The 17593-nt window shown below is 42.6% G+C and overlaps 1 protein-coding gene across 1 annotated transcript in view; it reads right to left on the bottom strand.

The window, feature by feature from the left end:
• Positions 1 to 17593, bottom strand: part of SLC24A3 (solute carrier family 24 member 3) — a 545985-nt gene that overhangs the window by 306418 nt on the left and 221974 nt on the right. The gene's annotated exons all lie outside the window — the stretch shown is intronic.

The raw sequence follows: 17593 nt of genomic DNA, 5'->3' as shown, positions 1-17593 counted from the left end.
AAGTTTAGCTTCATACCCCAGGGGATTAGAGCATTTCTCTGCCAAAGGAATTAACACTACTCCCTCCTCCACTCCAGTATCAGATTGTTGAGGGCACAGGGGGAGGTGCTGTACTGTAGAGGCTCCAGAAGTCCAACTAGGGGGTGTGGCCCATCTGAAGCCCCAGAAAGTTTGGGAAGTTGATTGGTTCTTTTGAGAAAGCACCTTGTCTGTCCCAAACTCATGCTCTCTCTCTCTCTCTCTCTCTCTCTCTCTCTCTCTCTCTACCTGCACTCACACAGTGTACTTACTGTTCTGTACACATGGTCCTAGAAGCCATATGGCCCACGGCCTCCAGGAGGAAGCTTGCTGAACTGCATAGAGAATAAACTAAGCTACTTGGTTGGGGACTGAGACCACTTTGCATTCACCTGCAAGCTCCAAAGTACTGTACTTTAATATGGAGCAAAAACTCTGGACACTGGCTTTTGTCTTGGCCTTGCTGAGGACATGGTTGGGCTTTCTTCCATAGCAGGACAGAGGAAGGTGGAACATCAGACACCCAGGGGATAGCTTCTATTTTCACATGAACAAAAACCATCTTGCTACCCCACAATCTCCTGTGCATGGGTCCTTGAAATGCTTTTCTCATGGTCCTGTGGAACGACCGAATTCCCATGATGGTGACAACATCACCAACATTAACAAAACAAGATGATATAGCACTTTCTAGAGAAGCTCCTTCTCAGCCAGAGTACACCTTTATGTATGTGTGTACATGGTTTTGGAAATGTACGTGGGGAACTTTGTGCCCATCCCAATTAAATTTCATCTTCTCCATCTGCCCACTGTGGCAACAGCCAAGAATTCTCGGTTCTTCATTATACTTTGTGGTTGCTACTATAACTCTTGGGCCTCTTGCAAATGTGGTAATTATGCCTTTTATGTCTTCACTGAAATTCTTTATGGCTTGCCTTTTCTAATTCTCTATCATTTGTAAAAATGTTGTATTTGCTGGAGTTGAGTGCAGACCTGCCATTATGGAGAACCCTTCCCCAACCACAGGACACTGATTACATATTTGGAGCAGTTCTTCAACCAGCTACCAATAAACCGGCTGTCTCCCATCCATGCCTAGTTTTCTCTCTGGACTCTGATGAAGTTGTAACAAGATTTTGGAAATCTTAAGGTGAAATCAAGACCCATTCTATCTATCTCATAGTTCTGAATTACCAGTCTGGAAATCCTATCACAAAACAGGAAATAAATGACCAATTCAAAGATGTCCCCAACAAACCTTAAATCCATCATGGATCAGAAATTTATAAGTTGGGGACCACCCAACATTGATGAGTCTTGCCTTCATTTGCCTGGTGAGAATTGACCTCTTAAGTGGTTGGGAAGTGAGCAACATTGGCTGCCCCACACCATAGGTCCATGAATATTCAGTTACATCAGAATCAGACCTGTCTCTAAATCCCTGGCTTCAGTACACTTCTTAATCCCCAGCATCTCTGCCTCTTGAACTATGAGATGGTAATGCCACAAGCTGGAAATAAATCATTACAATTTGGAGGCAGTAGCTTATAGAATGGAAAATGGTCCCATCAGTAGTGCTGGCGATCCTGGGTATTTGTTTTTTGATGCCCTCATTGTTCAATCAGTGGTCAGGGCCTTCAGTGACCCTACCAGGCTCAGCTGGGGATGACAGTGTGCAAGGTTCTTCCTCAAGGGAAGGTGGGGCTGGGGGACAAGGGGAGCCAGAGCTCATGGCCAAGATAATGCAAGGGACTTGGAGCATCTATAGCAAACACTGGAAATCTGCTTCAATCAGAACCTGAACACTCACCACCTCTGTCTCCAAGTTCCTTCTCTCCACCATAAACCACATTCCCCAAAACATGCCACATGTCTCCTTGGATATGTGCAACTTTTCATTTGAGACCAGAAACCAAGGACCTCTAGAACTTGGTCAGTTTCCCAAAGGACTCCACTGGTTGACAGTTTGCTCCCTGTGTGTACCAATCCATTCTCCTCTCCCAAGGCTGGATTCAGGTGTGTGATCAAACAGAGCTATCTACCCACAGCCCTTCAATGATGTCCTGAGCAAAGGCAGAGCTTGATGCTCCCACAGGCCTTCTCACAGGGGTGCCAACTGCTGTCCTCCAATTATTTCCCAATGCACCAAGCACCTCGGTCTTCCCCAGAGTATCCCATACTCTCAACATCCCCCTTTCCTATCTAATGATCCTCCTCCCCTCCTCTTCCTCCAAGACATGTCTCTCAACCCCACACACACATCCCTCAGGCCCTACATTAGCCACCTGCTTCCCATTTTTAAAACTTTACCACTGTCTAGTTTTGACAACAGCAAATACAATTAGGACAGAAATATTGCTGGGGGCCTGATAGTCAGAGAGTAGGTTTTGACGTGATCCTTTGATAAAGAGTAACTCCCCACTCTTGGAAAATTCTAACCCTATTCTTTAAAAAGTACACCATTTCTTCCCCTTGGCATCTCAAATGTGGTCTGTGGCTGAACTAGAACTACTACATTCGTGGGGTAAGCCCCAAGCACCTTATCTTGCTATCTTGCACATGCAATGCTTCCTGGAGTGGAGCTGGGCTTCTTTGAATTATTATGGTCTTGTGCTGTGATAAGATGTGGTCTGGGCTTCTGAAAATAGTCACACAGAAAATTCTGTCTTATAACATGTGGACAGGCTGAGGCATATCAGGAAAAGCAAATAAGGATGGAGGGAGGCTGTTGGTAAATCTCTCTTTCTGTACCTTCATGGGGGTTAGAAGGCCATGCTAGTACTGCTAAGGAATAAAGAAACAGAGACAAAGTTTGATTTCCTTTTGATAGCCTGAGATCTGAAGTTCCAGCTGCATGACAAAGACCAGGAGGCCCACTCTTGAGGGAGGCATTCAGGGCAGAGGGAAACATCACCGGAAAGGGATGAGTCAGTAAGAAACCAGTTAGAAGTTATTTATCAACAGCTAAAAATGTAACCTTCCCAATGACTTTGAGAATCTACCAATCCTACATGCATTTGCGACCATCATTCAAAACGCCTCTACCACAAGAAGATACTGGCCAACCTCTGTTCGTTCTTTCAAAAGAAGGACACTTGCACAGGTGACCTATTTGCTGTGCTACACAGCTAAGTTATCAGAAGTGGAGAAGGCAAAGATCTGCCTCTTCTCAGAGGGCTACAGAGGCTCAACATGATTGGTGAGTAGACCAAGTGGAAACCCACTGACAAGATGATCTGTTAGGGATTGGACATAGTTACAGGAAGCACCCCAGAGGCTTAAGATGCTGAGTAAGCTCATGGCAGCCATATATGGTTGTGTGGGATGTGCAGTGCACAAGGGTGAAGAGGCAAGATCTGCTCTTGTCAACCTGGAGGACAGGGTATTTTTTAAAATATACTTTCTTATTCCTTTAATTTTTGTGGTAAATGTCATTGAAGTATTATATACATATGAGAAGAGCAAATAAATCACAAGGTCCAGGTTTGACTGGTTGTCACAAACTGAAGAGACCCATGTAATCAGCACCAGGGTCAAGAAATAGAACCCTACCAGGACCTCAGAAGAACCCCTCCAAAGATACCTTTAAAAAACATTGAACTGCCCCAGCTGGTGTGGCTCAGTGGATTGAATGCCGGCCTGCAAACCAAAGGGTCACAGGTTTGATTCTCAGTGTAGTGGCACATGCCTGGGTTGTGGGCCAGGTCCTCAGCAGAGGGTGAATGAGATGCAATCATACATTGATGTTTCTCTCCCTCTCTTTCCCCTCCCTTTCCCTCTCTAAAAGTAAATAAATAAATTCTTAAAAAAATAAATAAAACATAAAATACCTAACTTTGAAAAACAAACAAACAAACAAACAAAAAAACACTGAACCACTAAGCAAGTGTCCACAAACCAGTGTAAGGAGCACCCTTTTCAAGTATACATAAAGCATATTATGGGCTAGTGGTTTCCAGGACTTCCTCTGTCCACACTCTTCCTCCTTCCTTCCCCTCCCACTTTCTCCCCACAGTAAATTGTGAACCCTCTCATCATCAGGGCAGGGGAGAGGACACCAGAATGAGAATCCCATGGGCAGTGGGAACAGAAAGATCATGTAACACGCTTCAGGTGAGCAGCGCTATCCTTCACTGAGAGACATTGTGAGTTTGAAATTGGCCAGTCGGCTGCCTTTGAATTGGTGGAAGTGAACTCAGTTTACTGCTTCATGGCACAGATCCCCATCATGTCATGTGACATTTCTTCACCTTACTTTTCCTCAGTCAGAGGAAAGGAGTATGCTGTGACCACAGAACTTGTAGAGACCCAGCTCCTCTGACCCATGCTGTTCTCATCCTGACCTGTGTGTGATTGGTGCTCCATGGTTGGTTCTCTGCAAAGTGGCAAAACCTTCTGCCCCTCTCCCCAGGTTGTTTATGCCTTGAAGATTGGACCCCATAGCTCTCTGTTCCTGAAAAAAAGTGGGGATGCTTATGAAAAACTGAATGAATGAATGAATGAATGAATGAATGAATGAGTGAATGAATACAAAGTTTACAAAAAGAGAAAGGTGCTTAATTTTCCCTTATTTTCTCAATAATGTTCCTTTCCAATAAAGTTTCAAGATGAAGACTATCTGGAGTGTTCTGCCTGGATGGCAGCTCTTCAAGGGCCAAGTTTTGATCCCCAGTCACAGAACAGTGGTAGGAAGATGAGGGTCCCATCAGAGAACATACAGTAGAAATGTATTCCTCCTCTTTCCCCAAAACTCCAAGGTTTGCAAGCATAAACTGCTCATTCATCTCATTTTTCAGGCACTTTTGGGTCACCAGAATGTTCAAGCTCAAGGACAGGAAAAGAATGAACACTGTAGGAAAGATGGGAGAGTTCAGTGTAAAAGCTGCAGGCCTGGGCATCCTGCTGGGCTGGGCATGATGGCAGAGAACACCTGAGACCTTTCACTTTCCTGATGGAGGCCAAGGCTTTTCCTCACTTCCTGACTCAAGGTCCCAGCCTAGGTCACCATTAGAATGATCTCCTGAAAAAGCATGATTTGGGCTCCTGGAGCCTGGGCCCCTCTGGGGGCAGGGAGGCTACCATACTCTGGGCTCTTTTTCAGTTGAGGCTATGGGCAGAGTTCTGCTGCATGAATCAGCAGCAGCTCTCCGCCTCTCTGCTTGGAGCTCTCCCAAAGCCTAGGAGGCTGCCCGGTCCCTGGAAGTGCAAGGAAGCAGGCCTTCAGCCACTGAGGCAGGGATTGGTGGAGAATTCTCCCTGTGGCCATCTCTGCAGAGACAACTTTGAGGGGCATCCTACCCAGTTCTAGTGCCATTTGCCCCAGGTCATTCAGCACTCAACACTGTTTTCTTGATTTGTGCTTTCTCTTTTTTGCTTCCCTGCTCCTTCACTTCTATTTTCTGCCATCACTCCTCTACTAAAATTACTGGAGTCCTTGTCTCAGGCTCTGCTTTCAGGGGATCCTGAATAATAAGGGCAGGATGCCTAAATGTATCCAACCCAGGGCTGCACTCCAGGGGTGCCAGTGACTGCTGCTCAGCTACACTTTCTCTGCCCAGAAAGTGTTGCTCCCTGCTCTATGAGTAGAAAAATGGCCGCTAAGCCTTTAGCTCTTTCTCAACTCTAATTATTTATGGAACAGTTGCCAGGTGGCAGGACTGTGCAAAGTTGCTTTTCTTCTGGAGAGAAAGGACAAATAATACCCTGTCTGATGCTGTGATCTGGGGGTTTGAGAAGGTGTGACACCTTCTAGGGAAACAGCGCAGAAGTGAGGCAGGGCTAGGTTGGAATCCAGATCAGTCACATAGGCACCTTTTCTGAAATGCAAGATTTTGTTTTCACATTGAGAAATGTGAATTATAAAGACTATTTTACAGTTGGGTCTTCAGGTTAAAAGAGATTATGCAAAGTAACCATCTGTGATTTGTGCATAATAAGCATTCAATCCACAGCAATCAGTAGTATCAATACTGCTGTTAGTAATATGAAAATAATCTCAGAGCATTGGGTCTGGCACTGTGCTTGGCACTGAGCTGGGGCTGAGGGTTTGGAGACCAGGTCCAGCCATCCTGGCATGTGCAAGATTGGTGGTGACCCTGGTTCCTGCATTATGGAAGAAACGGTGACTGGTATTCTGGACCTAACCCAGGACTCAGAACCAGGTTGTACAGAAGGAACAAAATGTACCCGTATGTGCTAGAAGGAGGAGTTCATTTTGTGTGTGGAAGTAGGAAATCCTAGGGTTGTGAGGGAACCAAGAAGTCCTGTGTCCTTATCCCCCAGCCCAACATTCCTTCATTCATGCATTCATTTATTCATCACAAGCCTATATTAATTATCCAGTCTGCTAGCTACTGGAGATATAAAGGTAGATTAAATCTACTGTAGAAATTTAGTTCAATAAGGTATCTCAGTGCAGCAACAGGGCTCTTTTCAAGGTTACCATGGGGCACAAAGGAGAATGTGGACGATCCACCACCTGGAGAGGCTTCAATAGAGGAATGGTCACCACTCCCTAAATGAGTTTTAAATTCTACAAGCACCACCAGCAAATTGTGCCCAACATTGGCCCAGATACTTCCAGTGGTAGAAAACCTGCCACCTTCCAGTCTCTCTATTTAAAAATAAAAAGGTAAAGAAAAATGCTCTTTCTTGTATAGAACAGAATGCTGTCTCCCTTTAACTGTACTTGTTCAGGCTCTGGTCCTACTCTGAGCTCTGAAAGGTTCTCCACTCAGTCTTCCCTTCCTTCACATAGCTAGAGCAACCTCCTGAAATGGCCTTTCTCCAGACCAAGCAGCACCAGGCACCTATCCTCCCAACTCCAGGACAGGGAATTGGCACCACGCAGGCTCTTCAACACCCAGCCTGACCCTCTGTTGTCTGCCAGAGTGTGACCCAAAAACTGACCATGTACATCCCAAGGACATCTATCTAGCATGGTGTAGAGCAGGATTAACTCCTCTCTGGTTTGGAAATACATTCCTCTACTAGGATATGAAATCTGAATGAGAATGACATGGACTTGAATCTCACTTGCCTCACAGAACCCACGTGACCTTGGGTGAATTACCTGATATCCTTGAGCTCTGGATTCTTTATCTGTGAAACAAAGATGATGAGAATATGATCTCAGAGGATGGTCGTGAAGAAGATAATGTACATAAATGCCCAGTATACTACCTGTCACATAGAAAGCACCCGACAAATTTAAGCTGTTCCCTCTGTACGTGAAATGCAGACACAAGGAAGCTTTGAGCCACTAATAAGTATGATACTCTTAAGCCACATTTTCTTCATCTCATGCTTCTTTAAAAGGGCTTTTGCCAAACTAAGAACTTTATATATTTATTTCCCTCATATTTCATCTTTCAAGATATGTTCCCCTATTACAGGTGGTCAGACCTTTGTGAATCCCTCTCTTGCTCTCATATGATTGAGGCAGACTTGGCTATGAGTCAGCCCAAACCCATGCCCTTTACATATTTTACTTTTAGTGTGCTGTCATGTGGCTGAGTTTTGGCCAATAATACATGGGCAGAAATGAGAAGCACCACTTCTTGGCATTGCCCTTTCAAATATCCCTCATGATCCTTTACCCTTTCTATTTCTTAATCTGTCATGTGGAAAAGAATGCCAAGGTCCCAGCAGATGGTGAGCCAAGGCAGAAGGTTCCTGGGTCCCTGAGTCACAATATGGAAGGGTGTCTGCTGAATAGCGCATTGCACTTTGCCAGAATGAGGGGAATTACCTTCTATGGTTTTAATTACCATCTATGGTTATAAGACCCCATTCAAACTTGCAGTCTTATCTATTAAAACAGCTGTAATTCAATAAGGTGCTTTGTGTTTATTCTTACAACTTTATGAAATTAATAAGGTGGGTGTGTTTGCTTTCAGTGCTCCCATCAAAATCATAGGAGGATATTGAATGATAAGGCTCTGCAATGGACCACCAGGCTTGGCTTAGGGGGGCACCCACTTAATGACATGAGGTGGCATGAGCTAGTGGCAGATGCTGGCAGCAGACACTGAACACTGTGGGTACATGTGCAGGGATTTTAACACAGGCTTGGTTGTTCATGTGTTCACTTCTCTGCCATGTGCAATTAACAGAACTGAACAGGCCCTGACTGAAAATCATTTAACTTAGAGAGTTCCATGGACCTATCCAAAGTCCAACAGCTGGTTAGTGGCAAAGCTGAAGTCTTTCTGTTTTTAGTCTAGAAATTTTCCCTATAGGCAGACATCTGGGTAGAATGAGTCAAGGTCACATAAAGGGCACTCTCCTTTTCTGACATTTGTTGTTCAAGTGGTTCAACTAAGTTACCTAAATGCAGAGAATAAAGAGTAACTCTCTCCTTCCCAGAGCAATTCCCTGGTACACTTGTCTCCAATAAAACAACAAAGACATGTCCCTTGGCAACATGCTTCAGCCAGAGACCAAATCCAAGACCTGCCCAAAAGCATATCATGGACTAAGAATTAACATCTTTGTCCTTAATGCTAGTAAATGGAAACTGGGTAATTATATTACACCTAATGAAAGATCTGTGTTTCCAGAATTTTATACTTTTCAGTCCATAAATATTAACTTTCCCATTGAAACAGCTTACTTTCAATCTCCTGTACTTTTGGATGTTTAATTAAAAGGCTCCTAGCACTCTGTGCACTGCCCTTAAAAGCTGCCTCAGAATAATCTTCCTTTTCCTTCTTGAATGTTCTCCAGGGTTCTTGGAGCAACTCTCTCACAGGCAGCTTGGGATCCTGACAGGTAAGGCAGAGTTCCAGAGGAGGCATCAGCCACTGCTGAGTGCTGAGGCCTGACCAGGCTCAGTTTCCACATCTGGACAATGGGGATAAAGGTAATAACTGCTTCCTCACAAAAAGGATGGAATGGAATCTTGCGAGGATGCAATAAGAGCTCAAGACCTGGCACACAGCATCTGCTTCTACATTTTGTTTTTTACATATTTACTCAATAAGTTAAACTTTAGAAAAGTAACTTTTCATAAGTGGTTTTAGCAGATGCTGCCAGTGAGCTGCCCACATCCTCACCTTGACCAACATAGCGCACACTGGCCAGACTTCTGCCTGCTGGCACCTGCACCTCTCTGCCTGAGGGCTCTTTGTGGCTGTCAGAGCCAACTTTGCCCATGTGCAAAAATGCTCAAGGCACAATGACCTGGGTGCTTTTATCAGTCCACAAATTATGGGAGTTGTGGATGAACATCTCATTCCCTCATGTCTCTTGTTTCTGCTCTATTCTGCCTCCCAGGAATGACTGAGTTCAATTGCCTGTAGTTATAACTTCCCCTTCTCTTCCCTTTCTTGTCTCAGTTTCCTGTTCCCCAACATAGATTGCCAAACAAATGACTTGCCTTTTAATCCTTGACCTTGAGTTTACTTCTAGGAGATTCTAAACTAAGACAAATGCATCGTGTGTGGATATACATCTGTGCATTCTAGACTAGAAAACTGAATTCTGCTTCTGTTATCATCCAGTGCACTGACTGTTCTTTCCAGTCTCAGGAGGTCCACATTGTTGATATAGGAGGAATCAAGCTTGTCACCTATGTCAGTGGAGGTAATTGGTTTGGGAAGAAACATACCAGCCTCCATAACAGTGGTTGTTTCTGGGAATGGTGGATGATGGGTGATTAGGACTGCTGATGAGGAGAGGACATTCATATCATATGTAGTGTTGCATTGGCTTTTATTAAAAAAAGATAAAGCAAATATAATGTAAGGTCACTGACACAGTTCTAGTTGGCAATTAAGCAGAATACATTAAAGTATCTTTATAGTTTTCTATCATTTAAAAATATCTCAAATAAAATGAATACTAAAGTACAATTTATCAAAATTTGTGGGATGCAGCAAAAACTGTCTTTAGAAGGAAATTTATTGCATTGCTTATATATATTAGAAAAGAAGAAAGATTCACAATCAACCATCTAAGTTTACACCTTAGGAAACTGAAAAAAGAAAAGTAAAGCCCTCGCCAGGTGCCCAGTTGGTTGGACCTTTGTCCCATACATCAAAAGGTTACAGGTACAATTCCTGGTCATGGTACCTAGTTTCTGGGTTCAATGCCTGTTGAGGATGTATACAGGAGGCAACTGACTGATGTTTCTCTCACTCTATGATGCCAGTATTACCCTAATACTAAACTAGACAAAGAAATTATAAGAAAGGTAAACTACAAAATAGTATTTCTCATGAACAAAGATGCAAAAATTCTGAACAAAATATTAGGAAGTCAAATCTAACAATACATGAAATAAATATTACATGACAACCAAGTGGGATTTAGATTTATTCCAGGTATGCAAAGCAGGTTAAATATTTGAAAATCAATTTATATAATCTATCACATCAACAGGGTAAAGAAGAAAAATCATGTTATCATATCAATAGATGCAGAAAAAGCATTTTATAATATTGAATGCTTATTCATGATTTTTAAAAAATGCTCATTTAGTTAGAAATAGTGGGGGAACTTCCTCAACCCAGTAAAGAATATCTATAAAAAGTTTGCTGAGTATCTACAAAAAGTCTACAGGTGCTTTATTAACTCCCTAGTCCTCCTGCCATTCCCTGCATATAAGCTGGGCCTGCTCTGTGACTAGAGGAAGCCTGTCAGACAAAGAAGAGTGGGTGCCAAGGGAACACAGATGAAGCACCCACTACTCCATGTCACATGGAACTCTTAATAGTAAAAGTAATGGTGAGAAACTAAATGCTTTTCCCTGAAGATCAGGAATAGGACAAGTATGTCCCCTTTCATCATTCTTAGTCAACATTATACTAGAAGTCCAAATGAAAGCAATAATTCAAAGGCATACAGATTGAGAAGAAATAAATAAAACAACTTTTCTCATATTAGATGATTGTCTTTGCCAGGAAATCTCAAAGAATTGACAAAAACCCCTCCTGGAACTAAGAAGTGGTTATAGCAGGGTTACAGGATACAAAGTTAATATGCAAAAGTCAATTTTCACATATACACTAACAATGAACAACTGGAATTTGAAATTAAAACACAGTATCATTTATATTAGCACCAACAAGAAGAAATACATAGGTATAAATCGAATAAAATTTGTTAAAGATCTATATGAGGAAAACTAGAAAATTCTGATAAAAAATCAGTAGAACTAAATAAATGGAGAGATATTCCATTTTCATGGGTAAGAAGACTCAATATTGTCACGATGTCAGTTCTTCCCAACTTGATCTATAGAATTGATGTATTCCCAATAAAAATCCCAGTAATTTTGTGGCTATCAACAAACTAATTCCAAAATTCAAGGAGAGACAAGCAACCCAGAGTAGCCATCACACTACTAGGGAAGAACAAAGATAGAAGTCTGACACTACCAGACTTCAACACTTACTGTAAAGCCATAGTTTAAAAAAATAACTGTGTATGTATATACAGATATCAAATCATTATGTTGGACACCTAAAATTAATATGTTATATATCAATTAGAGCTTAATAAAAAAGACTTTTAAAATGCCACAGAAATCAAGAAAGTGTGATATTAGTGGAAGAATGGGTATACATATTAATAGACAGAACAGAGAACTCAGAAATAGACCCACAGAAAAGTCTGGATAGTGTATGACTCCAACTATATGACAACGTGGAAGAGTTAATACTATGGAGATGGTAAAAAGATCACCAGTTTCTAAGATGTTGGGAGCAGGGAGAGGGAGGGATGAATAGGCAAAGCACAGTGGATCAGTAGGATGATGAAACCATTATGTAGGATACTGTAATGGAGGATATAGTGCATTATGCATTTGGCAAAACCCACAGAACTCTATGTCAAGAGTGAACTAAGGTAAACTACGGAGTTTAGTTAATTATAATATATCAGTACCTGTTCATCAGTTGTAACAAATATACCACACTAATGTAAGATATTAATAGAAGAAGCTGGGATGTGGAACTGAAGAAGTATATGAGTACTTTCTACTCATTTTCTGTAAACTTTTAAAAGTCTATTAATTTAAACTATTTAAATAAACATTATATACATGTGTATAAATTTATACAATGTATTTCTATTTCCTGGGGTTCTAAGAAGTATGATTTGGCTGACAGAGAGGGGACTGCAAATTGAGTCCATGCTAACAACTTTAACTGACCTTCATTCCTTTGCTTCTGGAAGCACAGGGTCCCTCACCTGGAAACAATGGATGATGTGTCCAGAGCACGTTATGCAGATCTTGCATTTGGCTGTGAGATGCTGAATGTCATTACCTCTGGCCTCCAGGTGGGGATGCCGGGGGCCCAGAAAGAAGAAATTAGCCTTATTTTTAAAGAAGCTGCTTCAAATTTCAGAAAACCAAGGGACGTCTTCAACCTGGCTGTACACTTGTTTCTGAGTATAATTGCATGTGCTCTTGCCAGCCATGAGATGAAGGCTGCAAATTATTCTGCAGAGATGCAGGATGCAGAGGCCAAGGAGTGGCTTGCTGTCTGTACCATCTACCATATGGGAGTGCGGAGGCTGGTTAGTGGCTTGCTGTCTACATTACTATCACTCCTCTGCCCATCCCCAGTAGGCAATGGGTCAAGGGGAGCCCAGTGTTGAAAATATCCAAGATCATCTTTCTGTATCACTCAGAAATTGTCACTGTGCAAACCAGCCCTCCCTGAAATGAAGGCCTACTTTTAAACGTTCAACTTCTCCTCCTGAAAGTGGTGAAAAGCCACTTCATTTTCTGTCAGAGACCTTTTGTATACATAAAGACTTATGCCCAGATGCTGAGGACTCACCAATATCAACTGACTTTCTTTTCTCAACGATTATTTCACCTTTTGAAAACACAGGGTCACTGGACTCAACCTTGAAGTGAGGAGAGCACCAATGCCAGAACCTTTCAGGGGAAACCAGTGTTCTCCATGGGTTCACTTGCGACTCAGACTTGTGCACAAAATATTGTTCCAAAAATAGAGCAGGTTTCTGCATTGGCCTTATTAACATACCTTTGTGTGGTGATGTGGATATGGGGAATTTTCAGGAATAGTAATGTGAGAGGCAAGCATGGCCAGTGACTGTGCCCAAAGAGTCATGGGAAGAAGGTGCAGGATACTGGAGATGGGACCATACACAGCACAGTGACTCACTGGCACCTGTCAGCCATTTGAAGCCCATCTCTTCTTAGACACATGGGTGCTACAGAGACTCACAGAGCAGTGTCATGCTGTGATAACCCTGATGACAACTGGCATCACTGTCCTGAATATTTGAATAAACTTGCCTAGATAATCCCTCACCCCACATGAAGTGGGAAAGCCAGAGTTCTTCCCACCACTGCAGGGGAGTCTTAAGGGAGCCAAATCACTTCTTGCTCTTTTTTTCTGACTTCTACTGATTCTCAGACACTCGTGTCCTGATTTTACATATCTTCTCTCCTTTTTCCCCACTCCACATTGGCACAGCCCATTTGCTTTTGATCTCCTCATAAACCCATAATTCACAGATGGATATTATTTCTCCAGTATTTACTGAGTGCCTACTGATTGCCAGACATCAGAGAGACACTGAGGATATATTGTACAAGGGAGCCAATAGGCACTGACCATGAGAAAGACAGACACGGAACAAATAACAATTCAATAAGTGAGCAAAATTTATTAAAAATGCTCTGAGGAAAGGAAGATTTTATGAAGGAGAAGAATAAAGAAGGGCATGACTTGAATCAGGGGCTCAGAAATAGCTTCTCTGAAGAGGTAATGCTTACACTGGGATCTGAAGAATGAAAAGGAGGAAACTATGGCTAGTGTGAGCATTTTGAAAAGAGGAGACATTATATGTAAAGGCCCTGTGGTGAGAAGACACACCTACTTTTAGGTAGAAAGACTAGCAGAGCTGAGGGTGTGTGAGTCAATCTTTATTCTGTTTCCCAGTCACCCCAACACACACACTCTTAAACACCTCCTCTTGATTGTGTGACTCACCAATAGCCCAACACCAAAACTTTCCTAACTGGAGCCAAGAAAAGGGTCTCTTTCTAGAGGCTGTAAGAATGTGAGCTCAGGTGTAATGGTGGCCATGGACCCAGCTACCTCAGGAATGTGGTAGGAGAGAATAAGACCTATAAGATGCAACCATACAACCATCTAGAGTCCTTTGTTCCAGTGGTTGTCTACCAGACCCACAGCTCCTCACAGCATCCAGCCAGAAACTGGAGGGAAGACATCCCCTGGGGAGGCCGTTATAAGTACCAGGACTTCTAAATGCATGTGAGCACACATCTTTTTCACATGGAGAGCAGGCATTCTTTTCCACACTCATGTGTGAAGGCTTGGGGACATGAATCAGATCATGCAAATAGTGACAAGAGCATGAGATGGAATTCTTCTTGGGTCTTTTTGCTTGGAAATCAGAGGAGACTATGCCTAACTTTGAAGTATCAGAGGTCAAACAGAAGAACCATTAGTGGCTCAGCACAAATCCCCGCCTGCTGCTTCTCGTCCCTACCCCTATAACTCGGGGCCAGGCACTGAACCTCTCAGGGCTTTAGTTTCATCTGGGCAAATAGAAATACTATTGTGCTAGTGTATGGTATAGTAATTGTCCTCTCCTCACACAGGTTAAGTGAGCTGATATGTGTCCAGTTCTCAGAACAATATCTGGCACATGGTTAAGTACTCAGTAAATGTTAGCTATTATTATTTTTTCATTTGTGTTTGAACCAAGGAAGAACTCAAGCTAGTCTCCTTACTAAGCACAGGTCAGCATTTTGTAGGAAGGAAATACCAGCATGTCACTCTGTCTAGGGAGTTTCGGGTGATCAAGTTGTAGACCCAAGAGAGAAGAAAATGAATGTCTGGGTCATCATTCCATTCATTCTTGGAACCAGTATGGGCAACCAACCACTACAATATGTGGGTTAGTCAAATAAGTGGGATAAAACATTTCTCTCTGCTCTATGTTTCTCCTATAACCATTGACTCTTCTAGTTGGAAGAGACCCTAAAGATAAAGAAAGCTGTCATAGAGTCTTACTAGACACATGAAAATGCTACAGTCACCTTTGCATTCTGAGCCCACACATCAGTGCCTGTCAACTGGGTCATCCTGTGCCAGAGTAAACAGCTTTATAAAGTTGACTAGGAGTATTTTAAGTACCTCCAGAAATGTCTAGTGCCCACCTGTGCAGACAACATCTAGACAAACAGATCATTCTGGGTTGCTAACACTTTCAGTGGCAAGATGGCTCTGGTCCTTGAATATTTCTCCTTGAAATTGTATTTAGTGCTATAGTATAGGACATAAATGATGACAATTAATTTTTATTATTAAAATAGTTTTGCATGCTGTTTGGTGTAGAAATGGGAAAATACACAAAAGAAATGCTACAGTCAGGCAGGGGCTTTTGAGAATAGTACCATTTGGCCCGCCTTTGAAGCTATCAAGTAGGTGCTATTTTGCTGAGGAGGAAATTCACGTTCTGGGAAGTTTAGTAAGTGGCCCAAATTTGTCCAGCTGGCTAAGTGGCTAAGTAAGGATTTGAACCTAGGTTTTACTGTCTTAGGAGCCTGTTATTTCTCCATTACAGACTGCCCCAAAACAAAAAGGAAAGCATCTTGTAATTATTTTGGCAAAATCCAACACTAGAGTAATTAGTTTAGTTGATCAAAAAGTACCTGTTGAAAGAGGTCCAGAGTATGCCAGACTTAGTGGCAACACACAAGAAAGATAACTCTGGGCTATGGCTATGATAACTCTTGGTTGTTTTGTAGCTTCCAAAATTAAGAAGCTGAATTACTGTATGATGCTAGCAAGAAGTTACTTTTTCTTTGGGTTTGCAGTAAGCATTTGTCTCTGTATACATGTCTCTACTTAGGCACTACATGACCTCAATTTTTTTTCTAGGAAAAACATAAAAAGGTGAGTTGCTACATGTAAGACTGTCAAATCCCTTTTTCCTATAATTAGCCAAGAACAAATAACCACTAAGAGGCACCGGTGCAACTGGTTAAAGGCATGCAGGAAAAGAAAAAATGTAGATACTGTGTTACACTGCAGGAATTAGGAAAGCTTATCTTTTTCCTCTTTCTAAGCAAATGGCAAATTTTCAAAAAAAAAAAGGCCGGGGCGGGGGGTCCTACAATGTTCTCCACCTTATCTAGCAGCTGAAAACCTTTTCCTGCAGTGTAAACTTTTTTGGGGCTGAGATCACCTGAAAAATGTTTTCTAATTTGTTCCCACTATGCACTGACCTGAAAGACAAGTCCCTTCCCTCCTTCTCATACCTTATTTAGCTATCAACTCTCTGAAGAGCCTTCCAGAGCCTCTCTCAACAGAGTGACCAGCAGGGACTGATGAACATCAGGTTTGTGTACCTCATGGGAGAAAAAAGTTCTGTGATTTATTTATTTCAATGCCCATTAATTTCCCTTATATGGGGATTTGTGTGAACACAAATGTAGCCCTAAATCTTTACTCATCTTGTTTGATAAACCACTGGAATGTTGGCTTTGAGAAGTGAATTAATCATGTCTTTTATTTTCTGAATTCTAATGCTTTGACATCTGGGCCCTTGCTGACTCCTAGAGATGGGAAAAAATGAATGTTCTTTTCAAATGCAAACTGAACGATCCAGAGTTCACATCCCAGTCACCTCTGTGGTGCTCTCACTTTGGGCCACCATCTACCTGTCCTAATACAGTATCCAGGCCCTGGTACCAGACAACTAGGAAGAGGCCTTCTACCTCAGAGCTTGCTGAAATTATTCAAACAAGCCAACCCTAAGCTTGCTTAGCCTGCCTCATCATTCTTTCCATGAAAACCACAGCTAAGGCTTTGCAGACAGATTCTTCCTCAGCATTTGCCTCCTGACTGGCCCTGGTGTTTCTCTGTGTGGCATGGCATGTCCCCTTCTTGTAGGGATTATGAGGAACACACTGGCAGTCAGTTTTCAATGGCATTCCTCTCTCGATGGAATACCCTTGTCACACCTCAAATTTCATATTAGTACATTATATTTTAAAACAAGATGGAAGTTCCTACCACCTCCCACAAGACAACAAAAAAACTTGGGTGGATTCATCTGTAATGCTTTTCAAGGAGGAAAGCCAACAGTTGTGATTGAAAAAAGAATCAGGGAAGATGGCGGAGGAGTGAAGGGGAGTCACGCTGACCTCCTCCCAAGACCAAACTGGAATTGCAACTAAATAGTGGAGTAATCACCTGGAAAACAATGGAACGATAGTGGGAGAGGAGCCTTGGAGCTGCAGACAGTGAATTCGACTCTCACACATCCCAACAGGTGAGAAGTGCGGTGGAGGCTCGAGAGGGTGGGCTGGGCGCCCACAGGCACCAGCACCAGAGGGACATTGAAACGGCCAGTTGGATCCCCCTGAGAAGAACGGGGACTGAATCGTAAACAGGGACTTCTAAACTACAGCAGCTAAAACCAGGAAAACACACAGACAAAAAACAACCCCGAAAAGCTTAGGGGCGCTCTCTGCCAGAGACAGGTGGCTGGGGATGTAAAGGGCCAATGCAAAAATTGCAGTGGCAGCCGCCCTCCTTGATCTCTGGGCAGAGGC

The sequence above is a fragment of the Pteronotus mesoamericanus genome, unplaced genomic scaffold (genome assembly GCF_021234165.1).
Source record: "Pteronotus mesoamericanus isolate MK-2021 breed Mesoamerican mustached bat unplaced genomic scaffold, CSHL_Meso_final contig_25, whole genome shotgun sequence".
Lineage (NCBI taxonomy): Eukaryota > Metazoa > Chordata > Mammalia > Chiroptera > Mormoopidae > Pteronotus > Pteronotus mesoamericanus.
This window is presented reverse-complemented; position numbering and strand designations above follow the sequence as displayed.